Source organism: Dendrobium catenatum, unplaced genomic scaffold (assembly GCF_001605985.2).
Source record: "Dendrobium catenatum unplaced genomic scaffold, ASM160598v2 fragScaff_scaffold_458, whole genome shotgun sequence".
Taxonomy (NCBI): Eukaryota; Viridiplantae; Streptophyta; class Magnoliopsida; order Asparagales; family Orchidaceae; genus Dendrobium; species Dendrobium catenatum.
The window spans coordinates 358736-366162 of NW_021318920.1; the positions used below are offsets into that span (position 1 = coordinate 358736).

General features: G+C 33.5%; 1 non-coding gene across 1 annotated transcript; it reads right to left on the bottom strand.

Annotated features, from left to right (window-relative positions):
* Nucleotides 1-7117: 7117 nt before the first annotated feature.
* On the bottom strand, nt 7118-7189 carry TRNAW-CCA. The gene has a single exon. It is a non-coding gene; the product is annotated as a tRNA-Trp (tRNA).
* Between the last annotated feature and the right edge of the window lie 238 nt (nt 7190-7427).

Genomic DNA, 7427 nt, shown 5'->3' on the forward strand with positions numbered 1-7427 from the left:
CCTTTTTTGCATCAACCTTAATATTTTATTTATTATTTTATCAATTTGTTGATGGTACAAGATAGATGCAGATATTTTATAATATCAAATTATGTAGTATCCATCACATGCAGGATAAGTCAAACTATGTAGTTTCCCATTTGATTATATTTCATATGTTCTGTTTTTTTTTGGGAAATTTTGGAGCCGAAGCTCATGAAAATTATAGGTAAAAAGAAAGCTGTAAGGGTAACTCCCAAAAACTCAGGAAAAAAAATAAGAGAGCACCACTTAATACATCAGAAATCAGTATATCCAAGACTGGCAGAGAAAAAAACCCACCGACCCAAAAGTAGCCCCGGTTGCCACAGGCCAGCAAAAAGGAACCAAAGTCAGGCGTAAGGGCCATCCAAGGGGCCAAAGAAAATCGTCAGGATAGCCAGTCCCGCAGTGCTCTAGAATCATCATTGTCCCGGCTAAAACCATCTAGCAAAACAATTTAAAAAACACTGACCACCACAGCAAAATTCAAAAAATTCCAGCCTATTTCTATTTGAGCCTATCAGCATACTTCCAAGACTTCATTTTCCCTATGATAATGGATTTAATACCATCAGCCACAGCCGCAGGAGAAAGCCAAGCATTAGAGAAATGTCTGTTGTTTCTCTCCCTCCAAATTTGATAAACAATGTAAGCCATGATAGAGAAACAAAAGTTTTTCTCTAAAGTTGAAGAAATAAAGGTAGAATCCAGAAAATCAAATGCGAGAAGCAGATTAGGCCTTAACAAAAAACTATGGAATAACGGCAGCACCAATACCAGCACAGAAAAGGTAAAATCACATTCAAAAAATAGGTGCTGATGGGTTTCCCGGTGAGATTTGCAGAAGGAGCAATCTGCAAAGACATTAATTCCTCTCATAATAAGAATGTCAGCACATTTCAGTTTTCCTATCAGAGCCATCCAAGTGAAACAGGCAAATTTAAGAGAGGCTTTTTTGTGCCAGATAAAATCATGCCAGTGAACCTTCTCTAAATTAGAGTAAAATAGATGTGTGAATTGCTTAAAACTAGGGATGCAGGAACCATCCCACATCAAAATAAGTTGCTCCAAAATACGAATATTCAAGATGGTTGCCTTAACATCAGGAGGAAAGTAATTCGGTAAAATCCAGGCACCATTAATAATAAAATTCTCAACATTAGCAAGATTCAGCCTCACATCAGAAAAAAACATCACCTAATAAATTTTCGTTAAACCACGGATCTCAGAAGAAAGAATAACAACAATGGGAACCAACCAAAAATGTGAGGCAGTGCTTGACAACAGTAGCCTGAGAGTAGATCCATTTCCAGAAGTTGGAAGAAGAAGTGGGATAAGATTTCCAAGGAGAAACAAACTTAGCTTTAAATCATTTCCCCACAAGACTGTTAGAATTATAAAACTTCCATATGAAAGACAAGCCACACCAAAATAATAAGCATCAATGTTCTCATGATATTATTATCTACACATCCTTATAATTCAGCACAAACTGAAACTTTGTTGGATTATTGATTACTGTGTATCTCTGTCATCTAGGACAAGACCAAAATTCAGTGATGTCCTACACGTACAAATCTGTCAACATTCAAGCCTCTAGCATCAATGTCTTGGGCATCTATCTTATGGATTTAAAGCAGCCTTTCAGATTTAGGTTTTGTTTGGGATGACTTTCTTGCTACTTAAAGTAGCTTTTTAGTACAATTTTTAATTTTTGAACTTAAAAGTTACTTTAAAAAGTAAGAAAGTCTTCCCAAACGGAGCATTAGTTGTATAAATTTTTCCAAAATATTCAGTAAAATGTCTTCTACTAATCTAAAGCTGACGATCCACTTTTCACCAAAGTCGCAAGTAATTCTTTTCATCAAATTATCATGAAATTCTCTTAAAATCATTTTATCAATGTAGGTGATATAATTATAAGAAGAAAAGATGGTTATGCCATTGTTGCACTCTGTTAGTACCTTCATCATCTTTTCTGATATCTTACAGGTGAAATTTGGACGAGGATTATTTTTCAGCCAAAGGAAGTTTATTATTATAACAATCATGACATGTTGATCGGGATTGATATTCGATCATGCTTAGCTTTAGTATTGGAAACAAACAATCATGTCGAGGTCCTCATTGCTTTTAAGAAATTTTTAAGATTGAAAGTTATTTTTTATAACTAGATTAACTAATTATTTTTTTCATAATCAATTTTATAAAATGCTGAAGCAGTCATCAAAGGTCAGAGTTGATATATCCTTAAAAAATTATTTTGATCAAGCACGAATCTCGAGGCAAAATCAATCAGGAAACTTCAAAAATTAAATCTAGGAGCTCCCGAACTCCGACTTCAACGAGCTTATAGTCAAACTGAGCGTCTCGAAAATACGAACCCAACGACACCAAATTCAACTCAATCCCATCCCAAATGAGCCAAAATCAAGCACCCGAAGCGTTGTTGGAAAGCTCGTACCACAATTTGAGTTATCAAACGGTCTCCGATTTTAACGAGCTTATAGTCGAATCGAACGACTCGACGAGATGAATCCAACGAGCCCAAGATCGTTGGATCCCGACATCATTAAGGCCTTCAAATATCTAACGAACGGTGTACGATCAAGGGATTCAATATCACCCGTCCATTCGACTACTCCCTATTTTGCCCCTGATCTCACACCTATTTATGAGCTATGCCACTCCAAAAAACTATAAATAGACCCCTCATTTCTCATAAGAGGAACCCCAAGCAAGAAGAGGAGAAGAGGAAGAGAAGAAGAAGAAGAGAAGAAGAAGAGGAGAATTAGCTCCTCCTCGACCACCGTCGGAGTTCTTCCCGCTGCCTAAATAACGTCGGAATTCTGCCGGATATTCAGATGACGACGGAACTGTGCACAACTTTGTAACTGAATTTCAATTCAGAAGAAACTCATTGTAATATGACCGTCCTAACTTGTGGGATGAATTAGCTTCTTGTATCTTAAACTACACTAGTGGAACTTTTCAACTGGGCGTGGTCCCGTGGTTTTTCTCCTTTTAGGGTTTTTCACGTAAAAATCCTGGTGTTCTTTCATCTTCTGTTTGTGTGTGCTAGATATTCGTGCAACGCTCAGACGAAAAATCTCTAACTCTACCGCCGTGTATATTCTAGCCCGCAACAAGAGTATCAGACCATGGCTTAATTCTATAACATGTGAACGTACATAGCTCAAGGATATGTTAGATGACTTGCAGTTAGTGGACTTAACCAACCAAACTATTTTATGACAGTGAAATAGCATTTTGCATTGCTGCAAATCAAGATTTTCATGAACATACCAAATACAGTGATTGATTGGCACTTTTACCAAGAACAAATATAGTCCAGCTTTATGATGACAGCTCAATGTTCTATCCACTTGCCAGCTTGTTCGATAAGGCACTCAACTCTTCCACCTTTTATTCTCTTCTAGATAAAGTTAACATTCTAGACACCTGTTCTAACCATATTGAAAGTATATTAGAAAAAATATCAATGAATTCAACAATATTCATGCCCTACTTTTTGAAGGACTAAGAAACTATCGTATGGTGTAAAATATTGAACGACTGATGCAAAATTATATCATGTACTTGACATTGATGACAACTATGCATAATATCAATGCATCCATTAATCATAGAAGACCAATAATATCTTAGTTTTTTTATCATAAGTCGCATCTTTTAGTTAGATTGATCAGCACTACACATTCTGGTATCTTCCGAGCTTAATATTTGTTAAGACAACACAACTATATCTAATCAATTGATTGATGGTATATATTCTTTAAATCAAATTTGATCACATAAAGTTAAAATCTACTTGAAATTTGAAGTTGTTTCAAATGAGCTTCAAATTGCGATCAATATTGTCACACGTAATCTAACCCAATAGGATATTCAAAGCTTCCTCATGAAGTCTTGATCAGATATTATCATTTAAAAAAGTTGCTTATTATGAAAAAGGAGAAGGTATTAGTTACTGGAGTGAGTTGTAAAGATTATTAAAGAATAAAGATCCGTGGCATTGTCATTTAAAGTTAAAAGTTGAAGTCATTAACAAAATATAACATAGAGCATGATATTAAAAAAAAAAGCTTCAGTCAGTCAATGATGGGAACTTTTATTACATTCGGTGCAAGGACGTAGAGGAACGTCCGGTCGGAGCCAAATTTTCGCCAAAAAACTCGGTATTTTCTCGGTACAACTAGGTATTATTTGATAATAATGATGAATACCGCTTTTTGAAGACCAATACCGAGTTATACTGAGCTATATCGAGAAATACCAAGTTGTACCGAGTTTTTTCTAGAAAAAACTCGGTACAACTTTTGTATAACTCGGTATTGCTCAAGATAGCTCGAAATAACTCGGTATTGGGTCTTCATATGATGTTATTCCTCGTTATTATTTGATATTGCTCGGTATTTACTCAGTACAACTCGGTATTTGACGGGAATTTGCCTTCGACTGGACGTTCCTCTACGTCCGGTCGGAGGACGTAATAATTGTTCCAATGATGGGGATTAATGACCAACGATAGACAATAACTTATATTCGAAGATATCATCACACAAAATTTTCTATTAATATTTCAGTGAATAATATCTGCTCTTTATTGATGTGAATTATCCTTTTTTTTAATCTACATTAAAGTTGTTTAAATGGTCATTTTATTTGCGGATAATGGGATGCTCAATAAAAAGAATACAATATAAATTATATGTAGTATTTTTTAAATATTTTTAAATTGCTTAGTTGCGTGTAAATAAATGTATGATGTCATTTTTTGTGTTTGATTTAAAGTAAAATAAATTTATTATTAAGAATGATAGTGGTAGTGTTGGTGATAATGTACTGGGCAACAGTGGCATTGTCTTGTGGCTTATAGTCGTGATGTTCAGTGGCAACGGTGGTTGTGATAGCTAGTGGCAATAACTTGCAGTGTATTCAAAAATTGACCAAAGTTGATAAAAAATGAGTTTCAAATTAATTAAAATTTTAGTGACAGTGAAATTGGGTTTAAGAGAGGTTCTCTTTGCTTTCGTTAAGTGTTATGAGACTAATAGCCACGTACTCCAATCTTATAGCCTTCACCCTTTCCATCTTCCAACAATTTGCCTACAACATTTTCATTCGTTGTTCCAATGATTTCGAGCAGAGGGTGAAGGTCAGGTCATGCTAAACTAACAGGAAACCTCAAAATCAATTTAAACCTGCATCAAGGCTTGAAATTTATTTTGGTCATTTAGATTAATTAAGGTAAATTTATTCAAATATTACAGATGTAAGACTCGAATCTCAGACCTCTTGATGAATAGTCAAAATTCCCAACCACAAGTGCATCAACACATGACTAGATGTAGTTCAAACTATTTCCTATCTATAGGAATATGAGGTCCTTAAATAGTTCTTCAACAACAACAACAACATAGAGCCTTTGTCCCACTACGTGGGGTTGGCTACATGAATCCTTTTTCGCTAGTGCCCTGTTAAAAGTCAAATTCTCACTTAAATCTAATAAAGAAAGATCATTTCTAATATTTTCTAACCAAGTCTTTTTAGGTCTATCTCTACCTTTCTTAACATAACTCAAATCTAATAATCAACTTTCCTAGCAGGGTCATCGGATGGCCTCCGTTTAATGTGGCCAAATCATCTAAGTCTACTCTCTCTAGTCTTATCTTCCATTGGAGCTACTCCAAGCTTTTCATGTATATGCTTATTTCGTATCCTATCTCTAAGGGTAAAGACACTCATCCACCTAGGCATCCTCATATATGCAACACTTAACTTAGTATTATGCTTCTCTTTTAATAGCCAACATTAGGCACCATAATCACCACCATCTTATAGAATTTTCCCTTAAGTTTGACGGGGACTTTTCTATCGCACAATAAGCACAAAGCGTTCCTCCACTTCAACTATCCAACTTGAAGTCTGCTGATAATACCCCCATCTATTTCACCATCACTCTGAACAATAGATCCAAGATATCTAAAATATGTACTCATATTAATGACTTGATCACCCAAAGTCACAATCACCTCACTAGGTCTATTGCTACTAAAATTACACTCCATATATTCAATTTTAGTTCTACTCAAGCGAAAACCTTTATATTATAAGGTTGACATCTATAATTCAAGTTTACCTTCAACTCCCTCTCTAGTCTTATCGACAAGAAGAATATCATCAGCAAAAAGCATACACCAAGATACTTAAATAGTTCTTCAACTGCAAATATTCAAATCTTAATTTACGATCAAGTTTGACTTAACCAAATTCAGCATCAATAAAAAGAGATTATTCACATAGATAAACAAAAAAGAGATTATTGAAAATCACAAACATATGAGATTATTTTAATAAAAAAAAACATTTAGGAGAATATTTTTCAAAATAAACTATAATAAAAATATTATTCTAAACAATTGCATTATGAGAAATATGGAGTAAAAATTTCCTTCCAAATTAATTAAAAGGTTACTTAGTTGCAAATGATGATCAATATTTTAACACATAATCCAAACTTATAAGATACTTAAAGTACGCACATTAAGGTTTCGTATAAGACATTTTTTTATTATTTTGTAATATTATTGTAGAGAAAATAATTTTTAAAAATTGTTATAGGAAGTAACGTTTAGTACAATTTTTTTTTAAACGTCCAAAAAAATAATGATAAAATTTAATTTATAATTATTATTTGAAAAACTAAGCAGTAAGAAAACTATCCAAAATAAAACCAAATAAAATTTTTGTACTAAAAAACTACTTTAAGAAGCAATAAAAAAGTCGTCCCAAAAGAAGCCTTAGTATGTAGTGTGATTGTAATTTTATCAATTTAAATGCTGCTTATTATTAAAGAAAGAAGAAAATAAAAAATTATTCGTAGTAATATCATATTAAACTGTTCTTAGAATTAAAAACTTAAAAGATTTATTTAATGGATCTAATTGAAAAAATTAACAGGACTTTATATTATAAAAGACGAAAAATCAGTCCTTTGGATTACCATTTTAAAGGCTGCTATTAGAAGAAAACAATACTCAAAATCAAAAAGGGGATCCGATTACGAAGAGTTTGAACCCGACGTGAATCGAACACGCAACCTTCTGATCTGGAGTCAGACGCGCTACCATTGCTCCACGGATCCAAAATAAGAACTTATCTAATTTATTTGTTTAAAACAATCAATATCCTTTGAGATCTGAAGCAGAATTTCGTGGCGTAAGCTTAATTCTACGGTTTCATTATAAAAATTGTTATAAGTTTTAAATATTTTAACCATTTTGAACTTAAAGTTTTGAATCTTTATTTATTTAAAGTGCTTTTTATATTTATATTTATTAAACAAGCCTACTTGTGAGCCAATAAGTTGGATTTGGCTCATT